General features: G+C 47.6%; 1 protein-coding gene across 3 annotated transcripts in view; it reads left to right on the forward strand.

Annotated features, from left to right (window-relative positions):
- The window catches only part of LOC140403484 (ubiquitin carboxyl-terminal hydrolase 54-like), a 166,936-nt gene that overhangs the window by 43,201 nt on the left and 98,624 nt on the right, over window positions 1-25,111 (forward strand). The gene's annotated exons all lie outside the window — the stretch shown is intronic.

The following is a 25,111-nucleotide window of genomic DNA, read 5'->3' on the forward strand; positions in this document are numbered from 1 at the left end:
AAGGGACTGGCCCAGAAACTGAGATGGCTAGTTGGCGGGGGTGTGTGTGTGTGTGAGAGTCCCTCCAATCCGGCTGATAACGTGGAACGTGAGGGGCCTGAATGGGCCGGTGAAGTGGGCTCGAGTGTTCGCGCACTTGAAGGGACTGAAGGCAGATGTGGCAATGCTCCAAGAGACACACCTGAAGGTGGCGGACCAGGTCAGGTTAAGAAAGGGATGGGTAGGACAAGTATTCAGGTATTTCACTCTGGATTGGACGCAAAAAATAGAGGGGTGGGAATTCTGGTGGGAAAGCATGTGTCATTTGAGGCCAAGACTATCGTAGCGGATAATGGAGGGAGATATGTGATGGTGAGTGGTAGGTTGCAAGGGACGTGGGTGGTGTTGGTAAATGTATACGCCCCGAACTGGGACGATGCTGAATTTATGAAGCGCATGTTGGGGCGCATTCCGGACCTGGAGGTAGGAGGACTGATAATGGGAGGGTACTTCAATACAGTGCTGGACCCAGCACTGGACCGCTCCAGATCAAGGATGGGCAGGAAGCCGGCGGCAGCCAAGGTGCTCAGGGGTTTTATGGATCAGATGGGGGGAGTGGACCCATTGAGGTTTGCAAGACCGCAGGCCAGGGAATTTTCTTTTTTCTCCCACGTACATAAGGCTGACTCCCGGATAGATTTCTTTGTTCTGGGCAGGGCGCTCATCCCGAGAGTGGAGGGGGCGGAGTATTCGGCCATAGCCGTTTCGGACCATGCCCCTCACTGGGTGGAACTGGAGCTGGGAGAGGAGAGGGACCAACGCCCGCTGTGGCGGCTGGATGTGGGACTGCTGGCTGATGAGGTGGTGTGTGGGAAGGTCAGGGGTTGTATTGAAAGGTACTTGGAGGCCAACGACAACGGGGAGGTGCGAGTGGGGGTGGTATGGGAGGCGTTGAAGGCGGTGATCAGGGGAGAGCTGATCTCCATCAGGGCTCAGAGGGAGAAGACCGAGGGAATGGAAAGGGAGAGGTTAGTGGGGGAGATCTTGCGAGTGGACAGGAGATACGCAGAGGCCCCGGAGGAAAGATTACTTGGGGAAAGGCGACGGCTCCAGACGGAGTTTGACCTGCTGACCACGGGCAAGGCGGAGGCACAGTGGAGGAAGGCGCAGGGGGCGACCTACGAGTATGGGGAAAAGGCTAGTCAGATGCTGGCGCACCAGCTCCGTAAGAGGGCGGCAGCGAGGGAAATAGGGGGAATTAAAGATGGAAGGGGAGCCACGGTTCGAAGTGCAACGAAAATAAATAAGTTATTCAAGGCCTTCTATGAAGAGCTGTACAGATCCCAGCCCCCAGGGGGGGCAGGGGGGATGAGGCGATTCCTGGACCAGCTGGGGTTCCCGAGGGTGGAGGAGCAGGAGGCGGTTGGTTTGGGGGCACCAATTGGGTTGGAGGAGTTGAGTAAGGGTTTGGGGAGCATGCAGGCGGGGAAGGCCCCGGGGCCGGACGGGTTCCCGGTGGAGTTCTATAGAAAATATATGGACCTGCTGGCCCCGCTACTAGTGAGGACCTTTAACGAGGCAAGAGAGGAGGGAACCCTGCCCCAGACAATGTCGGAGGCGACAATCTTCTTGATTCTAAAGCGAGACAAGGATCCAGTGCAATGTGGATCGTACAGGCCGATTTCGCTCCTCAATGTGGATGCTAAGCTATTGGCAAAAGTACTGGCCACTAGGATTGAGGACTGTGTCCCGGGGGTGATTCACGTGGACCAAACGGGATTCGTAAAGGGCAGGCAGTTAAATAGGAGGGAGAGGCGGAGATAGTGGCAGCTATGGACGCGGAAAAAGCCTTTGACCGAGTAGAGTGGGAGTACCTCTGGGAGGTATTGCGCAGGTTTGGGTTCGGTGTAGGGTTTATTAGATGGGTTAAGCTCCTTTATAGCGCCCCGGTGGCGAGTGTAATGACGAACCGGCGGAGGTCGGAGTACTTTCGGCTGTACCAAGGGACGAGGCAGGGGTGCCCCCTGTCCCCCCTGTTGTTTGCATTGGCGATCGAACCCTTGGCCATATCACTTAGGGAGTCTAAGAAATGGAGGGGGATAGTCCGCGGGGGAGAGGAGCATCGGGTATCGCTATATGCGGATGACCTGCTGCTATACGTGGCGGACCCAATGGAGGGAACTCCCCAAACTCTGAGGGAGTTTGGGGAGTTCTCGGGCTACAAGCTTAATGTAGGGAAGAGTGAGCTTTTTGTATTACAGGCAGGGGACCAAGAAAGAGGGATAGGGGACCTACCGCTGAGGAGGGCGGAGAGGAGTTTTCTGTATCTGGGGATCCAGATAGCCAGAAGTTGGGGGGCCCTACATAAACTGAATTTGACGAGGTTGGTGGAGCAAATGGAGGAGGATTTTAAAAGATGGGACATGCTCCCGCTCTCGCTGGCGGGTAGGGTGCAGTCTGTCAAAATGGTGATCCTTCCGAGGTTTTTGTACGTGTTTCAGTGCCTCCCCATCGTGATCACCAAGGGCTTTTTCAAGAGAGTAGGTAGGAGTATTATGGGGTATGTGTGGGCAAATAAGACCCCGCGGTTTAGGAGAGGGTTTTTGGAACGCAATAGGGACCGAGGAGGGTTGGCTTTGCCAAACCTAGGGAGTTACTACTGGGCAGCAAATGTGGCGATGATCCGCAAGTGGGTCATGGAGGGAGAGGGGGTGGCATGGAAGAGGATGGAGATGGCGTCCTGTAAAGGAACGAGCCTTGGGGCGTTGGTAACGGCACCGCTGCCGCTCTCGCCGACAAAATACACCACAAGCCAAAGTCCAAAGACGTGCAGGTTAGGTGGATTGGCCATGCTAAATTACCCGTAGTGTCCATAAGGGTTGGGAGGGGTTATTGGGTGGAAGTGAGGGATTAATGTGGGTCGGTGCAGACTCGATGGGCCGAATGGCCTCCTTCTGCACTGTATGTTCTATGTAATCTATGTAATCTATGTAAGCCCTGTGGTGGCGGCAACACTAAGGATCTGGGGCCAGTGGAGAAGGCACAGGGGTGCAATGGGAGCATCGGTGTGGTCCCCGATCAGGGGTAACCACCGGTTTGTCCCGGGGAAAATGGACGGGGGGTTCCAAGGCTGGCATCGGGCGGGGATTAGAAGAATGGGGGACCTGTTCATTGACGGGACATTTGCGAGCCTAGGGGCACTGGAGGAGAAATTTGAGTTACCCCCGGGAAATGCATTTAGATATATGCAGGTGAGGGCTTTTGTGAGGCGACAGGTGAGGGAATTTCCGTTGCTCCTGGCACAAGAAGTTCAAGATAGGGTGATCTCGGGGATATGGGTCGGGGAGGGCAAGATGTCGGAAATATGCCAAGAGATGAAAGAAGAGGGGGAAGCGCTAGTAGAAGAATTGAAAGGTAAATGGGAGGAGGAGCTGGGGGAGGAGATTGAGGAAGGGCTATGGGCTGATGCCCTGGGTAGGGTTAATACCTCCTCCTCGTGTGCCAGGCTCAGTCTGATACAATTTAAGGTGGTTCACAGAGCGCATTTGACGAGGGTGAGGCTGAGTAGGCTCTTTGGGGTAGAGGATAGATGTGAAAGATGTTCAGGGAGCCTGGCGAACCATGTCCATATGATTTGGTCATGCCCGGCATTGGAGGGGTTCTGGAGAGGTGTGGCGGGAGTAATATCCCAGGTGGTGAAAGTCCGGGTCAAGCCAAGCTGGGGGCTAGCAATATTCGGAGTAGTGGATGAGCTGGGAGTGCAGGAGGCGAAAGAGGCTGGAATTCTGGCCTTTGCGTCCCTAGTAGCCAGGCAAAGGGTCTTGCTATTGTGGAAGGAGGTGAATCCCCGAGCCTGGAGGCCTGCATTAACGACATGGCGGGGTTCATAAAATTGGAGAGAATTAAGTTTGCTTTGAGAGGGTCTGCACAGGGGTTTTACAGGCGGTGGCAACCGTTCCTCGAATATCTCGCGGAGCGTTAGAGGAAGGTTGGTCAGCAGCAGCAACCCTGGGGGGGGGTGGGGGGGCGGCGGAGGGGGGAACGAGAGATTGTTTGAGGGGATGGACGAGCGGGAGATGGCATGGAGGGTGGGGAGAAACGGTAGTGAGGCCAAGAGCCAGTATGTAAAGCTATGTAAATATACCATCTTGCCATGTATATATCTTTCTCAGGGTGATTCTGCGTTATTTTGTTGCGGGGAGGCGGGGGTTATTGTTTGTAAGGGGAAAAAATTGTGTTATTATAAAACCTTAATAAAAATATTTTTTAAAAACTGCACACAATATTCCAGGTGTGGCCTCACCAATGCCCTACATAATTGTAAAATATCCCTATTCCTATACTCATCCTCTCACTATGAAGGCCAACATTCCATTTGCCTTCTTTACTGCCTGCTGTACCTGCACACATACTTTCAGCGACTGATGCACGAGGACACCAAGGTCTCGCCGAGTATCCATCTCTCAATTTACACCAATTCAAATAATAATCTGCCCTTCCGGCTCCTTCCATTAACTACATCATCTGCATCCAAAGCATAAGGCATTATTTTATGACTCCTTACAAGATGTCCCTTGACGTTTAGCCTGGACCAAACACCATACCCTCGTAAATTATACATACTCCAAGGGTCCTTCAAACCTAAAGAATATTCTGTTAGTTAGCTATCTGTAAACAAGTAAATGGTTCTCAAGATCTATTAGCAGAACACTTCAACTGCAAATCAATGATAACCTCATTTTTAGGGCACCTAATTCATCGCTCTAGCTGTCATGCTGTATGTGTGCATCTTAACCCAGGTTTTAATGATATTACTGCAAATATTATAAAATACGACAATTTCTTACATTCACTACAATAACCGGTAACAAATGAAGGAAAAGTGCTATTTGGTTTGTCATTTTTCCTCATGACTCATTGAAATGAGAAATTATGTCTTGCCCAACAGATTAATTGCTGTTCTGTTGTGATGGGTTTGACAAAAGACATTTCGTTGAAGTGTGTTTGATTCCTTTTTGTCCTTGGGATGTGGGCGGAACAGGCATGGTAAACATGTATTGCCCATCCCAAGTTGACCTCTAAGCTATGGTGTACACTTGGATTTTAGTGATTTGGTACAACTGAGTGGACAGTTAAGAGGCACTCATGTTAGTGGGGGGTCTGGAATCACACATAGGCCTGAGGAGATGGCAGGTTTCCTTCCTTAAAAGATATGTGAACAATTTGTATTCTTGTCAGAAAGTAATCCAGCAGCTTCATGAACAGATTTGAGCTGAATTCAAATTGCCAAAATTATCATGGTGCAATTTGAACTTGTTCCCTGGATTCTTGGTCTCTGGAATATGAGCCTTGTAAATATAACGATAACACTATATCAAGAGTCCTATTTGTGTTTTTTGGAATAGTTTGTTTATCCAAGTATTTTTTCTTCCTCAGTCTCATTAATTTTGGCAGCTGAAGTGGAGAGGCCAGGGTTACATTAGCCAAGGAATTTATACTGAGCTTACTTGAAATTGTGATTAGCCTGTTATATCATGCTTTAGCAAATGCCCACAGTAAAGAATTAAAATAGGAAAAATATTCCAAATGGGTTTCATGCCAAACATTATCTTGCAATCCACTCAATCCCCTTTGGGTACCTTGATTGAAGCTGCCTCTGTCCAGAGCCTGGTCGTTGATGACTCACTGTTGCGGATGGCAGTGGGCACCGAGGCCTAAAGCTCCTTTAAGATCAACCAGCAGCACCTGGAAGACCGTAGCCACCCAGACCGCCACCCCTACCCCCAAACCCAGGGGCCGGCACTGGAGAGTGGCTGCCGGCCGGATAGGGAAGATGAAGAGAAGCCACCCAGGGTGAAGAAGGAGAAATCAAGCAGCTGGAGGAAATGAGGTGGCGGCAGCTGGTGGAAACTGCCAAGGGAAGCGGTACCTGGAGGCTGGATAAGCGGCCATGGAAGGCGGCCAAGAAGCCGGCGGCAGGCGCTGATCTGGCTGCTGGTCTGGAAGGTCACTAAAAGGTGAGAGGAGCTGAGAGTGAACCTGAGGGTGCCACTGGGTGAAGAGCAAAACCGTGAATGAGGGAGAAAACCCTCTCAGGAAGTTTGTTCCAGACTCCAGCCACCCTTTGGAGTCACTTCTCCTTTTACCAATTACAACAGTTCTTAAGTAAAGGAGCAAACCATAACTTCCTAAACCCGCCATTATATTCCAATTAAGTAAACCAATATATTTCAAATATCAGAAATATTCATGAATAAAGTTAACAATCAGGTTTCTATTTGCTTTTCTCTGCAAAAGTTTTGGCGAGAGAACCTTTCGGGACCAAACTGTAACACCTCTGTTCAGATTAGTGTTCCAGGACCGACTAACTCTTCAAACAGATCTGGCTTCTCCCATTAACGACAGCATCTGAACCCAAAGCATAGGACATTATTTTGCCTCTTCTTACATGATGTCCCTTGACTTGTTTAGTCAAAACCAAACCAATACCCCTCGTAAATTTCTACACCCCAGGAGTCCTTCAAATGTAAAACAATATTCCATTGGCGAGCTATCTGTAAACAAGTAAATGGTTATCAAGATCTCTGAATGGAACACTTCACCTGAAAATCAATGATTAGCACACTGTTATGACACCTTAATCACAGCTCCAGCAGTCATTCTGTTTGCATGCATCTTAGCCCAGGTTTTAATACTGCAAAAAATATAAAATAGGACAATTTCTTACATTCATCACAAAGTTCAATAGGGGTGGCACAGTGGTTAGCACTGCTGCATCACAGCACCAGGGACCCGGGTTCAATTCCGGTCTTGGGTGACTGTGTGGTGTTTGCACTTTGTCCACGTATCTGCTCTGGCTTCCCCCCCCCCACAGCCGAATGATCTCCTTCTGCACTGTCCGAATTCTGTGGAACTATCCTCAACAGTTGACAATGTTTTTAATCTTTGTATCATCTGCAAATTTTGAAATCATGCCCTGAACACCACAGTCTAGGTCATTTAATGGATATTTTAGGAAGAGCAAGAGTCCCAACATTGACCCCTGGTGAACTCCATTACAAACCTGCCTTCAATCTCATATGCTGCACGAAAGGATGTCCCAAAGCGTGGTACATTGGCAAGACCATGCAGACGCTGCGACAACGAATGAATGGACATCGCGCGACAATAACCAGGCAGGAATGTTCCCTTCCAGTCGGGGAACACTTCAGCATTCAAGGGTATTCAACCTCTGATCTCCGGGTAAGCGTTCTCCAAGGTGGCCTTCAGGACGCGCAACAACGCAGAATCGCCGAGCAGAAACTTATAGCCAAGTTCCGCACACATGAGTGCAGCCTCAACTGGGACCTGGGATTCATGTCGCATTACATTCATCCCCTACCATCTGGCCTGCGAAATCCTACCAACTGTCCTGGCTTCACACAATTCACACCCCTTTATAACCAGGGATTACCCCATCTCTGGATCTGTAAAGATTTCATCACCTACTAATGCTCGCATTCCAAGCATTGTCTGGCATCTTTGAATCTGTCGATATATATGTTTCTGGAACATACCTCTTCATTCACCTGAGGAAGGAGCAGCGCTCCGAAAGCTAGTGACATTGAAACAAACCTGTTGGACTTTAACCTGGTGTTGTAAGACTTCTTACTGTGCTTACCCCAGTCCAACGCCGGCATCTCCACATTCAATCTGAAGAATAGCCATTTATCACGACTCTCTGTAATGAGATGCAGTACTGAATCCATAAAATCCCTGCGGCACAGAACGAGGCCACTTGGCCCATCGGGTCTACATTGACCCTACGAAAGAGCGCTCCACCTAGGCCCCCGCCCTGTAATCCTGCACATAGATCATGGCTAATTCACTTAACCTGCACATCTTTGGACATTGGGTGGGACATTGCAGTTTTTAATTAACCAGGAAATGGGTATGTTCAGAAAAGGATGCAGCATTTAGCTAATAAACAGCCACATTTCTAGAATTCAAAATATTTGATTGAAAATAAGTAAGTGGGAATTTGTGGTGCTGTTCCATGAACAATTTACCAGTATCTGAGCTGCACTTTTTTGTCAAATGTATTCTGGCATTACCAAGGTCTCAATCTACCTGTAGCTACAATTAGCGTGCATGTTATTACTCAAAAGATGAATAAACGGAGTCGATTTTATTGTTTATTTTTCTTTGGTTTTGATTGTGCCAGAAATGTTGTGTGCTTAACATTTGGCCTAAAATACTGTTTAAATTCTAGCTCTCATCCAGTGGCCCAAACAGGGAGATAGATAGAAGCTATCCGCTGGGGAGGAGTTGTAGATAGTTGATGAAGGAAACTGGCTTGAACTAGTTTTTCTATACCTGGGGCTGAGCTAAGTCTTTAGTTTCAGAACATATAAATTCGGACCTCTCCATGTGACCTTAATGGAGTTTTGGGAGTTTGAGTTGAAGGAGTTTAATGAGGAGGGGAAAGAAAGAGGTGCACTTTTGTTTTTTCAAACCTTTTCACCTTGTAGGAATTGGTTCTTCTCTGCTACAGGGGAAGAAGCTAGCTATCTGGTGAGTGGGTAAGGTCTACACTATACTTAAGGCTTAAAAAAGTTCAGGAATTTGTAGTAAGTTTAATAAAATACATAAAACAAGGTAAATAATTGAATGAAATAATTTGTTAATTTAGACACCAGGATGTAGGACATGAGATGTGTCAAATCTGCAGCATGTGGGAGCTCCTGGATACCAGTGTGATCCAGGGAAAGCATGGTGAGGGGGTGCCGTAGTGCTATTGTCACTGGGCTAGTAATCCAGAGACCCAGGGTAATTCTCTGAGGTCCCGGGTTCGAATCCCACCATGGTAGATGGTGAAATTTGAATTCTGTGGAAATCTGGAATTTAAAGTCTAATGATGACCATATTGCACATTGTTGTAAAAATCCATCTGGTTCACTAATGTCCTTCAGTGAAGGAAATCTGTCATCCTTACCCGGTCTGGCCGACATATGACTCCAGACCCACACGGCGATGCGGTTGAGTCTTAACTGCCCCCCTCTGAAATGGCCGAGCAAGGCCACTCAGTTCAAGGGCAATTAGGGATGGGCAACAAATACTGGCCCAACCAGTGACTCCCACATCCCAAGAATGAATTTTAAAAAAGCATGGCTGCACTAAGTGTCTGTGGCTTGAGGAGCTTCGGCTCCGAATCATTGAACATAGAACATACAGTGCAGAAGGAGGCCATTCGGCCCATCGAGTCTGCACCGACCCACTTAAGCCCTCACTTCCACCCTATCCCCGAAACCCAATAACTCCTAACCTTTTTGGTCACTAAGGACAATTTATCATGGCCAATCCACCTAACCTGCACATCTTTGGACTGTGGGAGGAAGCCGGAGCACCCGGAGGAAACCCACGCAGACATGGGGAGAACGTGCAGACTCCGCACAGACAGTGACCCAGCGGGGAATCGAACCTGGGACCCTGGCGCTGTGAAGCCACAGTGCTATCCACTTGTGCTACCGTGCTGCCCTGTGCTACTGTGCTACCGTGAGCTGGAGACCGAGCAGCATAAAGGAAGGAGAAAGTTACCTGAACTCTTTGGTGCTGATACCCTTCAGAATTCACCTTTCGAGGGGGAGAGCTGACTGGTAGCGATATAACCCGAGGATCACCATATCTCGGGCTGGGTTGAGTAGGTAAGGTTGAGTAGGCATGTTTCACCAATTTATCGGTGTTCTTTGAAGGTGTCACGTGCTGTGAATGAAGGGGAACCGGTGGGCGTACTGTATTTAGATTTAATTACTTAGATTTACTGTACTTGGATTTAGACATTTGATAAGTACCACATCAAAGGTTATTGCGTAAAAAAAAAAAGTTCATGGTGAAGGGGCTGACTGACTATTTGTTCAGGTAAAAGATTGGTTAGCCAGCAGGAAGCAGAGAAGGCATTAATGTTTTTTTTTAGGGTGGCAATGTGTAATGAGTGGTGTGCTGGGGCCTCAATTCTTTACAATTTATATTAATGACTTGGATAAAGGACCTAATGAAGGAGCAGCGCTCTGAAAGCTTGTGATTTCAAATAAAACTGTTGGACTTTAATCTGGTGTTGTGAGACTTCTTACTGTGCCCACCCCAGTCCAGCGCTGGCATCTCCACATCATGACTTGGATAAAGGGATCAAAGGTATGGTTGCTAAATTTGCTGATAACACAAAGAAATATAGGAAAGTAAGTTGTGAAGAAGATGTAAGGAGGCTACAAAGGAACAGAGATAGAAAATGCAGTATATTGTGGATCATGTAAAATTGTCGATTTTGGCAGGACGAGTAAAAAAGCATCTTATTTAAATGGTGATAGATTGCAGAGCTCTGAGATTCAGAGGGACCTGGGTGTCCCAGAGCATGAAATTCAAAAGGTTATTATGCAGGTACAACAAGTAATCAGGAAAGCTAATGGAGTATTATCATTTATTGCAAGGGAAATTGAATTTACAAATGGGGAAGTTATGCTTCAGTTGTACAGGACATTGGTGAGACCACACCTGGAGTATTTGCCTTATTTAAGAAAGGACGTAAATAAGGTAGAAGCAGTTGAAAGAAGGTTTACCAGACTAATACCAGGAATGGACGGGTTGTCGTATGAGGAAAGATTGGACTGTATAGACTATATCCACCGGAGTTTAGAAGAGTAAGCAGAAACTTGATTTAAAATTATTTTCTGAGGGTAGTGAGTCTTTGGCACTCACTTCCTTCCTCAAAAGGTAGTGGAAGCAGAGTCTTTGAATTTGGTTCATGACAGAGTTAGATAGATTCTTGATAAACAAGAGGGTGAAAGGTTATTGGCGATCAGGGAAGGTTACAATTAGATTAGTTGTGATCGAATTGAATAGGGGAGCAGGCTCGAGGGGTTGAGTGGCCTTCTCCTGCTCTTCATTCGTATGTTCATATGTATGATTTGCTTTCAATCGTTTGTTAGTGGTAAACTCCTGGAATAAGTGTATTTTAAAAAACTATCTTTATCCCACCCTGCATCCTCTGAGTTCTGTGCTGTTTATTTGATATTTGAATGGTTCTAACAGGATAGCCTTCAGTTGCTGTTGTTTAATTCTTTGAGAGGTGTTGCATGATGGATGCCAGACGCAAGTCCCTTCTATAATTATGTGCTGTGGTTTTGTAGGTTTGTTTCTATGGGAACTGAATGTTGTGCAGCAACATAGTCATTTGGTAGAAATTGCTGTTCGAGTATTCTCTCAGGCATAGTATTGATATAGACAGTGCAGAAATACAATTTGGTGTGTCTAGGATATATATTCTAACTATTTGGCTAAAAAGGCTTGAACTGGAACTATGTAGGACGAATGGATTGAGGAAAAAAAATAATTATTTTAATATAAATTCAGAGTACTCAATTCATTTTTTCCAATTAAGGGGCAATTTAGCGTGTCCAATCCCCCTATCCTGCACATCTTCGGGTTGTGGAGGCGAAACCTACACCGAAACTGGGATGATGTGCAAACTCTACACGGACAGTGACCCAGAGCCGGCTGGGTCGAACCTGGGACCTCAGTGCCGTGAGGCAGCTGTGCTATCCACTGCGCCGCCGTACTGGCCCTAGGAAAAATGAATTCTGATTGGAATTTGGATTGGGCTGCCGAGAAATGCATTTAAGCCATTCTTATGCAATATTAATATTTTTAATGAAGTACCATACAAACTTCAATACACTTCAGTTGAGCAGCTGCTGTTATTTTGGGAGAGTTGTAAAGCTAGCTTTTAGATAAATATATTTTGTTCTTTTTCTCTGTATTTAGTTTGTAATGTTTCAAGCTTGTGCTTTCTGTCACAGGAGAAGTGGCTTTGTACCATTTTTTGTTCTCTAATTCCAGATTGAAGAAGTGCCAGCCAATAAAGTGGCTGCCATTATTTGCATTATCTCAGAAAAAAAACATTGTGTTTAAACTGCTAAAGATAAATAACTTAATTCATTAGTGGAATGGGAATGTAAGCTTAGTTTTGTGAATCTGTTAATTTTAGAAAGTATATACACTACCCAAATTTGCACTAAACATTAATTAAAACTGTGGCTTATTTTACTAAATTGTATTAAAATACATGGCTTATTGCATTAAATCACGTTTACCTTCCATCAGGTGGTATGTTTGCACCAATGAGATGGGTAAAATCTAGGACTAGTGCCGAATAATTCGAATAATTACTCATCAAGAGATTTGTCCAGATTGTTTATTTGATTGTTTTAGCCATTCAGATATTAAGCTGATGGACTAAAATCATCAGTGTAATGAAAAATTGTACTTCTCAGAAATGTTAATGCAGCACCTGCTAATGCTTTAAATAGCCGTCATTTCCCCCAGAGAGAAATAGATAAGTCCCTGTTCAAATATTGAAAAGTAGAACAGCTCCCTTGATGGTTGTTGATGAGACAGCATAAAACTGAACCATAATGTTAGTTTCGGCTCTTGGTTTCTGCTGAGTTCGCTTTGGTTGGTACTTGATTTGTTATAATGGGCTCAGCCGTCTTGGGAGGTACAAATCAGTCAAAGTTCCTGAACAATGATAGCTATTCAGTTAATGCTGAAAGAATCAGTCATCTTTGTGCACATTAGGTGAGATAGTAGGATATAGTTGATATTGTCACTGGACTAGTAATCCATAGACCCAGGGTAATGCTCTGGGAACCCAGGTTCAAATCCCGCTACTGCAGATGGTGAAATTTGAATTCAATAAACAATAATTGAATTAAAAGTCTAGTGATGACCATGAAACCATTGTTGATTGTTAAACCCATCTGGTTCACCAATGTCCTTTAGGGACGGGAATTGCCATCCTTACCGTGCCTGGCCTATCTGTGACTCCAGAGCGCAGTAATGTGGTTGATTCTTAAGTGCCCTCAGCTGAAGGGCAATTGGGGATGGGCAATAAATGCTGGCCCAGCGAACGATGCACACTTCCCATGACGAAGTATGGGTTTCTGTATGATGAGTAGTTAGTTTAAAAGCTCTTACCTTTACAGGAGCAGCCCTTTGGATTTCGGCGGCAGCGGTGCGCAGGGGCCTTCTGGGAGGTGAGTAGTTAGTTTAAAAGCTCTTACCTTTACAGGAGCAGCCCTTTGGATTTCGGCGGCAGCGGTGCGCAGGGGCCTTCTGGGAGGTGAGTAGTTAGTTTAAAAGCTCTTACCTTTACAGGAGCAGCCCTTTGGATTTCGGCGGCAGCGGTGCGCAGGGGCCTTCTGGGAGGTGAGTAGTTAGTTTAAAAGCTCTTACCTTTACAGGAGCAGCCCTTTGGATTTTGGCGGCAGCGGTGCGCAGGGGCCTTCTGGGAGGTGAGTAGTTAGTTTAAAAGCTCTTACCTTTACAGGAGCAGCCCTTTGGATTTCGGCGGGAACCGGAAGTTCGACCTCTGGCAAGTCTCCCCCCCCCCCCCCCCCCCCCCCCCCCCCCCCAATAAATTCTGGTGGAGAGGAAACCCGAGACACTACACGTGTAGTGTCTCCCACCCACCCTCCTCCTCTAACCTAATAATAAGACCCATTGGTGTAAGGTAAGTGCCATATTATATTATTATATTATTAGCATTGTGCAGGCCAAGGATTGGAGGTGGAGGAGCAGTCTCTGTCAGCGAGAGAACCTGAGAACATCTCAGAAGGTAAGCAAGTGATTTTTACTTTTATACCTTTTTTTTCAAATTGTGTGTGTCGGGGGGAAACTGAAGTGACATCACAGAAAAGCTGTGACCTGAGTGGCTGGTTGGGATTCTAACCTAAATTTTTTTGAGTATTTGGGAACTAATTAAACATAATAACTTAATTATAATTTAGAGGATATCTAAGCCAGAGATCGGAGGATATTATAGTTAGCTATCGCATTTCTATTAGAAATCTAGTGCTAGGAAACAGATAGTTGACAGTAACTTTGTAATTTAAAAAAAGTATTTATTAAAAAAAAAAGACAAATTTTAATTAATTGACGCAATGTCAGTTAGAGGGGTGCTGTGCTCTGACTGTGAGATGTGGCAGGTCCGGGAGGCTTCCAGCGTCCCGGATGGCTTCATCTGCAGAAAGTGCACCCAACTGCAGCTCCTCACAGACCGCATGGTTCGGTTGGAGCAGCAATTGGATGCACTTAGGAGCATGCAGGTGGCGGAAAGCGTCATAGATCGCAGTTATGTAAGTGTGGTCACACCCAAGGTGCAGGCAGAGAAATGGGTGACCACCAGAAAGGGCAGGCAGTCAGTGCAGGAATCCCCTGTGGTTGTCCCCCTCTCGAACAGATATACCCCTTTGGATACTGTCGGGGGGGATAGCCTATCAGGGGAAAACAGCAGCAGCCAGAGCAGTGGCACCACGGCTGGCTCTGATGTTCAGAAGGGAGGGTCAAAGCGCAGAAGAGTAATAGTTATAGGGGACTCTGTAGTCAGGGGAACAGATAGGCGCTTCTGTGGACGTGAAAGAGACTCCAGGATGGTATGTTGCCTCCCTGGTGCCAGGGTCCAGGATGTCTCCGAACGGGTAGAGGGAATCCTGAAGGGGGAGGGCAAACAGGTAGAGGTCGTTGTACATATTGGTACTAACGACATAGGCAGGAAGGGGCATGAGGTCCTGCAGCAGGAGTTCAGGGAGCTAGGCAGAAAGTTAAAAGACAGGACCTCGAGGGTTGTAATCTCGGGATTACTCCCTGTGCCACGTGCCAGTGAGGCTAGAAATAGGAAGATAGAGCAGACAAACACGTGGCTAAACAGCTGGTGTAGGAGGGAGGGTTTCTGTTATCTGGACAACTGGGAGCTCTTCCGGGGCATGTGTGACCTGTATAAGATGGACGGGTTGCATCTAAACCGGAGAGGCATAAATATCCTGGCCGCGAGATTTGCTAGTGTCACACGGGAGGGTTTAAACTAGTATGGCAGGGGGGTGGGCACGGGAGCAATAGGTCAGAAGGTGAGAGCGTTGAGGGAGAACTAGGGAATAGGGACAGTGTGGCTCTGAGGCAGAGCAGACGGGGAGAAGTTGCTGAACACAGCGGGTCTGGTGGCCTGAAGTGCATATGTTTTAATGCAAGGAGCATTACGGGTAAGGCAGATGAACTTAGAGCTTGGATTAGTACTTGGAACTATGATGTTGTTGCCATTACAGAGACCTGGTTGAGGGAAGGGCAGGATTGGCAGCTAAACGTTCCAGGATTTAGATGTTTCAGGCGGGATAGAGGGGGATGTAAAAGGGGAGGCGGAGTTGCGCTACTTGTTCAGGAGAGTATCACAGCTATACAGCGAGAGGACACCTCAGAGGGCAGTGAGGCTATATGGGTAGAGATCAGGAATAAGAAGGGTGCAGTCACAATGTTGGGGGTATACTACAGGCCTCCCAACAGCCAGCGGGAGATAGAGGAGCAGATAGGTAGACAGATTTTGGAAAAGAGTAAAAACAACAGGGTTGTGGTGATGGGAGACTTCAACTTCCCCAATATTGACTGGGACTCACTTAGTGCCAGGGGCTTAGACGGGGCAGAGTTTGTAAGGAGCATCCAGGAGGGCTTCTTAAAACAATATGTAAACAGTCCAACTAGGGAAGAGGCGGTACTGGACCTGGTATTGGGGAATGAGCCCGGCCAGGTGGTAGATGTTTCAGTAGGGGAGCATTTCGGTAACAGTGACCACAATTCAGTAAGTTTTAAAGTACTGGTGGACAAGGATAAGAGTGGTCCGAGGATGAATGTGCTAAATTGGGGGAAGGCTAATTATAACAATATTAGGCGGGAACTGAAGAACATAGATTGGGGGCGGATGTTTGAGGGCAAATCAACATCTGACATGTGGGAGGCTTTCAAGTGTCAGTTGATAGGAATACAGGACAGGCATGTTCCTGTGAGGAAGAAAGATAAATACGGCAATTTTCGGGAACCTTGGATGACGAATGATATTGTAGGCCTCGTCAAAAAGAAAAAGGAGGCATTTGTCAGGGCTAAAAGGCTGGGAACAGACGAAGCCTGTGTGGCATATAAGGAAAGTAGGAAGGAACTTAAGCAGGGAGTCAGGAGGGCTAGAAGGGGTCATGAAAAGTCATTGGCAAATAGGGTTAAGGAAAATCCCAAGGCTTTTTACACTTACATAAAAAGCAAGAGGGTAGCCAGGGAAAGGGTTGGCCCACTGAAGGATAGGCAAGGGAATCTATGTGTGGAGCCAGAGGAAATGGGCGAGGTACTAAATGAATACTTTGCATCAGTATTCACCAAAGAGAAGGAATTGGTAGATGTTGAGTCTGGAGAAGGGGGTGTAGATAGCCTGGGTCACATTGTGATCCAAAAAGATGAGGTGTTGGGTGTCTTAAAAAATATTAAGGTAGATAAGTCCCCAGGGCCGGATGGGATCTACCCCAGAATACTGAAGGAGGCTGGAGAGGAAATTGCTGAGGCCTTGACAGAAATCTTTGGATCCTCGCTGTCTTCAGGGGATGTCCCGGAGGACTGGAGAATAGCCAATGTTGTTCCTCTGTTTAAGAAGGGTGGCAGGGATAATCCCGGGAACTACAGGCCGGTGAGCCTTACTTCAGTGGTAGGGAAATTACTGGAGAGAATTCTTCGAGACAGGATCTACTCCCATTTGGAAGCAAATGGACGTATTAGTGAGAGGCAGCACGGTTTTGTGAAGGGGAGGTCGTGTCTCACTAACTTGATAGAGTTTTTCGAGGAGGTCACTAAGATGATTGATGCAGGTAGGGCAGTAGATGTTGTCTATATGGACTTCAGTAAGGCCTTTGACAAGGTCCCTCATGGTAGACTAGTACAAAAGGTGAAGTCACACGGGATCAGGGGTGAACTGGCAAGGTGGATACAGAACTGGCTAGGCCATAGAAGGCAGAGGGTAGCAATGGAGGGATGCTTTTCTAATTGGAGGGCTGTGACCAGTGGTGTTCCACAGGGATCAGTGCTGGGACCTTTGCTCTTTGTAGTATATATAAATGATTTGGAGGAAAATGTAACTGGTCTGATTAGTAAGTTTGCAGACGACACAAAGGTTGGTGGAATTGCGGATAGCGATGAGGACTGTCTGAGGATACAGCAGGATTTAGATTGTCTGGAGACTTGGGCGGAGAGATGGCAGATGGAGTTTAACCTGGACAAATGTGAGGTAATGCATTTTGGAAGGTCTAATGCAGGTAGGGAATATACAGTGAATGGTAGAACCCTCAAGAGTATTGAAAGTCAAAGAGATCTAGGAGTACAGGTCCACAGATCACTGAAAGGGGCTACACAGGTGGAGAAGATAGTCAAGAAGGCATACGGCATGCTTGCCTTCATTGGCCGGGGCATTGAGTATAAGAATTGGCAAGTCATGTTGCAGCTGTATAGAACCTTAGTTAGGCCACACTTGGAGTATAGTGTTCAATTCTGGTCGCCACACTACCAGAAGGATGTGGAGGCTTTAGAGAGGGTGCAGAAGAGATTTACCAGAATGTTGCCTGGTATGGAGGGCATAAGCTATGAGGAGCGATTGAATAAACTCGGTTTGTTCTCACTGGAACGAAGGAGGTTGAGGGGCGACCTGATGGAGGTATACAAAATTATGAGGGGCATAGACAGAGTGGATAGTCAGAGGCTTTTCCCCAGGGTAGAGGGGTCTATTACTAGGGGGCATAGGTTTAAGGTGAGAGGGGCAAAGTTTAGAGTAGATGTACGAGGCAAGTTTTTTACGCAGAGGGTAGTGGGTGCCTGGAACTCACTACCGGAGGAGGTAGTGGAGGCAGGGACGATAGGGACATTTAAGGGGCATCTTGACAAATATATGAATAGGATGGGAATAGAAGGATACGGACCCAGGAAGTGTAGAAGATTGTAGTTTAGTCGGGCAGTATGGTCGGCACGGGCTTGGAGGGCCGAAGGGCCTGTTCCTGTGCTGTACATTTCTTTGTTCTTTGTTTGTTCTTTGCCATTCCCACAGTTGAATGTCCAGTTATTTTTAGACACCATGCATGAAGGTACCTGACAGCAACGGACAATTGTGGAGCCATTCACTGCCAGTATGAGTCTGTGCTATCGGGGGAACAAAACAAAATACGACCAGATATGGTTCGCATTGTTTTGGAGTGTTGTTAATTGTGATCCACTTGTTTAATCTTGAAACTCTGCTGCAAAAGTATGCAATGCTGTAATCATAGAATAAGTAAGCACAGAGGGGAGCTATTCAGCTAGAGTACCTGTTCCACTCCCTGCTCTTCATGCATAATGCTAAAAATTTAACCCCATCTAAATATTTATCCAATTCCCTTCACTGTAGGGATAAACCGCATCCATTATACACACTGCAAGAGAGATGGTAGCGTAATAGCCTAGTAATCCAGAGGCCCAGGCTTATGCTCTGGGGATCTGGATCAGATTCCACCATGACAGCTGGTGGAATTTAAATTCAATTAATGAATCTAGAATTGAAAGCTAGTCTCCGTGTCGGTGACAAATATCATTGATTGTTGTGTAAACCCATCCTGAAGGAAATCTGCTGCCCTTACCTGGCCTGACCTACATGTGACTCCAGACCCACAACAGTGTGATTGACTCTTTTTTTTTTAAATAATATTTTATTGAAAATTTTTGGTCAACCAACACAGTACATTGTGCATCCTTTACACAACATTATAACAATACAGATAATAATGACCTTTTTTATTTAAACAAGAACAAAAGAAAACAACAACAAATAAATAAATATTAAATAACAAAAAATAAAAACTAGCCCTAATTGGCAACTGCCTTGTCTCAGGCCACACCCCCCCCCCCCCCCCCCCCCCCCCCCCACACCCCAAGTCCTGGGCTGCTGCTGCTGCCTTCTTTGTTCTCCCCTATCTATCTTTCCGCAAGATATTCGACGAACGGTTGCCACCGCCTAGTAAACCCTTGAGCCGACCCCCTTAGGACGAACTTAATCCGCTCTAACTTTATGAACCCCGCCATATCGTTTATCCAGGTCTCCACCCCCGGGGGCTTGGCTTCTTTCCACATTAGCAATATTCTGCGCCGGGCTACTAGGGACGCAAAGGCCAAAACATCGGCCTCTCTCGCCTCCTGCACTCCCGGCTCTTGTGCAACCCCAAATATAGCCAACCCCCAGCTTGGTTCGACCCGGACTCCTACTACTTTCGAAAGCACCTTTGTCACCCCCATCCAAAACCCCTGTAGTGCCGGGCATGACCAAAACATATGGGTATGATTCGCTGAGCTTCTCGAGCACCTCGCACAGCTATCCTCCACCCCAAAAAATTTGCTGAGCCGTGTTCCAGTCATATGTGCCCTGTGTAATACCTTAAACTGAATCAGGCTTAGCCTGGCGCACGAGGACGACGAGTTTACCCTGTTTAGGGCATCTGCCCACATCCCCTCCTCAATCTCCTCCCCTAGCTCTTCTTCCCATTTCCCTTTTAGTTCGTCCATCATAGTCTCCCCTTCGTCTCTCATTTCCCTATATATATCCGACACCTTACCGTCCCCCACCCATTTCTTTGAGATGACTCTGTCCTGCACCTCTTGTGTCGGGAGCTGCGGGAATTCCCTCACCTGCTGCCTCGCAAAAGCCCTCAATTACATGTACCTGAATGCATTCCCTTGGGGCAACCCATATTTCTCGGTCAGCGCTCCCAGACTCGCAAACTTCCCATCCACAAATAGATCTTTCAATTGCGTTATACCTGCTCTTTGCCACATTCCATATCCCCCATCCATTCCCCCCGGGGCAAACCTATGGTTGTTTCTTATCGGGGACCCTCCCAGTGCTCCGGTCTTTCCCCTATGTCGTCTCCACTGTCCCCAAATCTTCAGTGTAGCTACCACCACCGGACTCGTGGTATAGTTCCTTGGTGAGAACGGCAATGGGGCTGTCACCATAGCCTGCAGGCTGGTCCCCCTACAGGACGCCCTCTCTAATCTCTTCCACGCCGCTCCTTCCTCCTCTCCCATCCACTTACTCACCATTGAAATATTAGCGGCCCAATAATACTCACTTAGGCTCGGTAGTGCCAGCCCCCCCCTATCCCTACTACGCTGTAAGAATCCCTTCCTCACTCTCGGAGTCTTCCCGGCCCAAACAAAACCCATAATACTCTTTTCTATCCTTTTGAAAAAAGCCTTCGTGATCACCACCGGGAGACACTGAAACACAAAAGGAATCTCGGGAGGACCACCATCTTAACTGCCTGCACCCTCCCTGCCATTGACAATGCTACCATGTCCCATCTCTTGAAATCTTCCTCCATCTGTTCCACCAACCGCGTCAAATTTAGCCTGTGCAATGTGCCCCAATTCTTAGCTATCTGGATCCCCAGGTAACGAAAGTCTCTTGTTACCTTCCTCAACGGTAGGTCTTCTATTTCTCTACTCTGCTCCCCTGGATGCACCACAAACAGCTCACTCTTTCCCATGTTCAATTTATACCCTGAAAAATCCCCAAACTCCCCAAGTATCCGCATTATTTCTGGCATCCCTCCGCTGGATCCGCCACATATAGTAGCAGATCATCCGCATATAAAGATACCCGGTGTTCTTCTCCTCCCCTAAGTATTCCCCTCCATCCCTTGGAACCTCTCAGCGCTATCGCCAGGGGCTCAATCGCCAGTGCAAACAGTAATGGGGACAGAGGACATCCCTGCCTTGTCCCTCTATGGAGCCAAAAATATGCCGATCCCCGTCCATTCGTGACCACACTCGCCACTGGGGCCCTATACAACAGCTGCACCCATCTAACATACCCCTCTCCGAACCCAAATCTCCTCAACACCTCCCACAGATAATCCCACTCCACTCTATCAAATGCTTTCTCGGCATCCATCGCCACTACTATCTCCGTTTCACCCTCTGGTGGGGCCATCATCATTACCCCTAACAACCTCCGTATGTTCGTGTTCAGCTGTCTCCCCTTCACAAACCCAGTTTGGTCCTCATGAACCACCCCCGGGACACATTCCTCTATTCTCATTGCCATTACCTTGGCCAAGACCTTGGCATCTACATTGAGGAGGGAGATTGGTCTGTAGGACCCGCATTGTAGCGGATCCTTTTCCTTCTTTAAAAGAAGCGATATCGTTGCTTCTGACATAGTCGGGGGCAGTTGTCCCCTTTCCTTTGCCTCGTTGAAGGTCCTCGTCAGTAGCGGGGCGAGCAAGTCCAAATATTTTCTGTAAAATTCAACTGGGAATCCGTCCGGTCCCGGGGCCTTTCCCGTCTGCATGTTCCTAATTCCTTTCACCACTTCTTCGACCGTGATCTGTGCTCCCAATCCCATCCTTTCCTGCTCTTCCACCTTGGGAATTTCCAGCCGATCCAAAAACTCCATCATTCTCTCCCCTCCCATCCGGGGGTTGAGCTTCATACAATTTTTTATAAAATGTCTTAAACACTTCATTCACTCTCTCCGCTCCCCGCTCCGTCTCTCCATCTTCGTCTCTCACCCCCCCCTATTTCCCTCGCTGCTCCCCTTTTCCTCAATTGGTGTGCCAGCAATCTGCTCGCCTTCTCTCCATATTCATACTGTACACCCTGCGCCTTCCTCCATTGTGCCTCTGCAGTGCCTGTGGTCAGCAAGTCAAATTCCACATGCAGCCTTTGCCTTTCCCTATACAGTCCCTCCTCCGGTGCTTCCGCATACTGTCTGTCCACCCTCAAAAGTTCTTGCAACAACCGCTCCCGTTCCTTACTCTCCTGCTTCCCTTTATGTGTCCTTATTGATATCAGCTCCCCCCTAACCACCGCCTTCAACGCCTCCCAGACCACTCCCACCTGAACCTCCCCATTGTCATTGAGTTCCAAGTACTTTTCAATGCATCCCCTCACCCTTAAGCACACCCCCTCATCCGCCATTAGTCCCATATCCATTCTCCAGGGTGGACGCCCTCTTGTTTCCTCCCCTATCTCCAAGTCTACCCAGTGTGGGGCATGATCCGAAATGGCTATAGCCGTATATTCCGTTCCCCTCACCCTCGGATCAATGCCCTACCCAACACAAAAAAGTCTATACGTGAATAGACTTTATGGACATAGGAGAAAAACGAGAACTCCTTACTCCTAGGTCTACTGAATCTCCACGGGTCCACCCCTCCCATCTGCTCCATAAAATCCTTAAGCACCTTGGCTGCTGCCGGCCTCCTACCAGTCCTGGACTTCGACCTATCCAGCCTTGGTTCCAACACCGTGTTAAAGTCTCCCCCCATTATCAGCTTTCCGGTCTCTAGGTCTGGGATGCGTCCTAGCATTCGCCTCATAAAATTGGCATCGTCCCAATTCGGGGCATACACGTTTACCAACACCACCATCTCTCCCTGTAATTTGCCACTCACCATCACGTATCTGCCCCCGTTATCCGCCACTATAGTCTTTGCCTCGAACATTACCCGCTTCCCCACTAATATAGCCACCCCCCTGTTTTTCGCATCCAGCCCCGAATGGAACACCTGCCCTACCCATCCTTTGCGCAACCTAACCTGATCTATCAGTTTCAGGTGCGTTTCCTGTAACATGACCACATCTGCTTTAAGTTTCTTAAGGTGTGCGAGTACTCGTGCCCTCTTTATCGGCCCGTTAAGCCCCCTCACGTTCCACGTGATCAGCCGAGTTGGGGGGCTTCCCACCCCCCCCCCCCCCCTTGCCGGTTAGCCATCATCTTTTTCCAGCTTCTCGCCCAGTTCCCACGCGGCTGTACTTCTCCCAGACGGTGCCCCCCCGCCCATCCTTTCCCGCACCCACTCCCCCCTTTCCCCAGCAGCAGTAACCCAGTAATTCCCCCCTCCCCCCCCCCCCCCCCCCCCCCGCTAGACCCCCCGCTAGCGTAATTACTCCCCCCATATTGCTCCCAGAAGTCAGCAAACTCTGGCTGACCTCGGCTTCCCCCCGTGATCACGGCTCGCCCCGTGCGGCGCCCCCTCCTTCCTGCTTCTCTATTCCCGCCTTGTGATTGACTCTTAACTGCCCTGTGAAATGGCCTAGCAGGCCACTCAACTCAGGCAATGAGGGATTGGCAACAAATGCTGGCCTTGCTAGCAATGCCGACATCACATGGCAGACTAAAACAAAAGGGCCTATAAACAACTGTAGTTGTATTTATTTAAAGAGAAAACAAAACTGGTGCCATGGCTTCATTTTCTGGAATTTGCTCTGCAAATGCTCTCTCCACTTCCTTTCTGACATTTCCTTAAGTACATGCATTTATTTGAGCAAGGCAATCAGGCAGAGTTAACATGGTTTTGTGAAAGGAAAATCATGTTTAACGAGATTTATGGGAGTTTATTGAAGGAATGCTGTGAATAAAGGGGAACCGGTGGATGTACATGGCTGGATTCTCTGATTCTGGGGCTATGTCCCCAAGCTGGTGTGGGAATGATGGTGTTTTACGCCAGATAAACTGGCGCAAAACGGCCACCAATTCCTTGTTTTTCTGGGGGCTAGCATGCCAGCAGCATGTGCACGGCAGCGGCCTGCAGCGGCTGTGCCGTGCTACATGGTGGAGGCCGTTCATGGACCTGGCCCGTGAAATAGTTTCTTCTCCCCCCCCCTCTCCCTTCTGCTGGCTTGTGCACCCCGGGCCCTCCCCCGACTGGCGACGCTGGACTGAGTCCGCAGTCGTCACACCAAGTTCCCGACGGATGAGACCACACGTGTTCCACGCCGCCGGGAACTCGGCCGGTCCGGGGCGGAGCATCGGGGGGTGGGCCTCAGGCAATGTCCTGAGGCCGTCGATACGTGGTGCGGCGTGCTCGAGAGTATGCCACTTTGAAGGGGGTGGAGCATCACAAAAGTGGCACTGCCCCAATTTGGTCGGAAACTTGGATTCTCCGGCCGGTTGGCGAATGCGATTTCGCCGTTGGCGACTGGAAAATCCAGCAGTACTTAGATTTCCAGAATGGAAAATAAAAGCTCATAGTATGTAGGGGATAACATATTGACATGGATTGAAGATTGGCCAGCTAACAGGAAACAGTTGGCAGAAACGGGTCTTTCTCAGGTTGACTGGATGTGATGAGTGGTGTGCCACAGAGATCATTACTGGGGCCTCAACTTTTGAACAAAAATATAAATAACTTGGGTAAAGGAACTGAAGGTCTGCTTGCTAAATTTGTTGATGACACAAAGATAGGTAGGAAAGTAAATTGTGACGAGTACTTAAAGAGGCTACAAAGGGACATGGGTGAAGTGAGTGGGCAGAGATCTGGCAAATAGAGCATAATTTGGGAAATTGTCCATTCTGGAAGGAAGAATAAAAAATAAACTTATTATGTAAATGGTGAGTGATTGCCGAGCTTTGCACTGCAGGGGGATCTGGCTGTCCTAGTGCATGAATCACAAAAAGCTAATATACAGGTACAGCAAGTAATTAGGAAAGCTAATAGAATGTTCTTGTTTATTGTGAGGGGAATTGAGGTTATGCTTCAGTTGCACAGGACACTGGAGTATTTTGTACAGTACTGGTCGTCTTTTCTTAAATTCATTTTTACAGGATGTGAGGTTCACTGGCTAGGCCAGCATTTGTTGCCCATTCTTAATTGCCCTTGAGACGGAAATATGTAAATGCATTAGAAGCAGTTCAGGGAACATTTACTAGACTAACACCAGGAATGAGCAGGTTGTCTTCTGAGGAAAGGATGGAGAAGTTAGGTTTGTATTAAGAGTAAAAGGTAACTTGATTGAAACCTTAAGATCCTGAGGGATATTGACAAGGTGGATGTGGACAGGGTGTTTTCTCTTGGAGGAGAATTTTGGTTACTAATTTCAAACGGAGATGAAGAAAAATTCTGTCTGAGGGTCATGAGTTTCTGGAACTCGCTTCTGCAAAATGCAGTGAAAGCAGAAGTTTTGAATATTTTTAAGGCGGAGCTAGATCAACCCTTATTCAAGGCGTATCGGGGGCTGGGTGAAGAGGGCGGGGAGTAGGCAGGCATGTGGGGTTGAAGTTGCAATCGGATCAGACCTGATCTTATCTCATGGGTTTGATTATTTTGTTGAATGGTGGAGCAGGCTCGAGGGGCAGAGAGGCCTCCTCCTTGCCCCCAATTCATATGCAAGTTTTCAGTGAACTTTGGTTACGTCTCTGGTGTACACCAATTTAAGATGAATTGCAAAAGAACCAAAGGTGACATGAGGAAGAACACTATTATACAGCAAGTGG

This window comes from Scyliorhinus torazame, chromosome 28 (genome assembly GCF_047496885.1).
Source record: "Scyliorhinus torazame isolate Kashiwa2021f chromosome 28, sScyTor2.1, whole genome shotgun sequence".
Taxonomy (NCBI): domain Eukaryota; kingdom Metazoa; phylum Chordata; class Chondrichthyes; order Carcharhiniformes; family Scyliorhinidae; genus Scyliorhinus; species Scyliorhinus torazame.